The following is a 1088-nucleotide window of genomic DNA, read 5'->3' as shown; positions in this document are numbered from 1 at the left end:
CTAAAATCCCTGTACTATTAGTAACGCGGTAGCGTTACTAAGTAGGATTCACCCCCAAACAAAATGGCTGCCACGACTTTTGCAGCCTTGCTATACCAGGACAACGAGCTCCTATGCTTACCAGACTTCTTAGAGGACCTCATCTTGATCAGAGGAGTCTAATGGTACCACTAGCGTGGCTCTAGACCTTGTCTAAGCGAAAAGTCAAAAATCGGCGAATAGGCCGTTTTGTTCAGCCACCTTTTTTCATCTTCATCATCATCATCATCTTCATCAAGTCCTGTCAATCCAGTTGTCGGTGTGTATCTCAGTATTGGTTGGTGCTACAAGGATAATTCTTACACCAATTTACTCCAACAGTCTATGCGCAGGTCCATGTCCCATCAGATCATTCTTCAAGTAAGGAAAAAGTGATACTGTGACTGTTGGATCGAGCCATCTTAGCTACATGCCGCCATTTTGTTAATTAAATAAGCTTGCCATGTGCTCCAAAATTTGGGTGTGGTCGCGCATGCTCAGATCTGCAGCTCTGGAAGAAGCAAGTTATTTTTTACCAAGCTATGCTTGGAATCAACTTACTGCAATACTTTAGTGGTGGTTTCCAGCTAAAAGAAGGTATTGATTTTACATGTTACTGTTTTATCAAGTGTGTTATTTTATTTTAGTTTAAAAAACAAACAATTAATTAATGTTATGACTTATGATATGCAATGATAATTATGAACTTGACAACAGCCAGCAGACACTCTTAGCTCACAGATTCTTGAACAAGGACTTGTGTCAAGACTAGTATTAGTTTCGTTTGTCATCAGGATACTTGATATTCCTTCGGCATGTCTATTCAATGCTGTCTCTCATAAATGTTATAACAGACGGTGATAATAATAATAAAGAAAATTATTGTTTGTGTAAAATCAACAAGTATCACAATTGCAACACTATAAATATTATTTTTAAAATCAACACAAACAAGAACATAAAAAAATTAAAAAGAAACAAGATGAAGTAGGATTCCAACGAATTTACGAAATATTATAAAAAAATCAACACAAACAAGAACATAAAAAATTTAAAAAACAAGATGAAGT

This window comes from Amphimedon queenslandica, unplaced genomic scaffold (genome assembly GCF_000090795.2).
Source record: "Amphimedon queenslandica unplaced genomic scaffold, v1.1 AMPQUscaffold_10552, whole genome shotgun sequence".
NCBI lineage: Eukaryota > Metazoa > Porifera > Demospongiae > Haplosclerida > Niphatidae > Amphimedon > Amphimedon queenslandica.
This window is presented reverse-complemented; position numbering follows the sequence as displayed.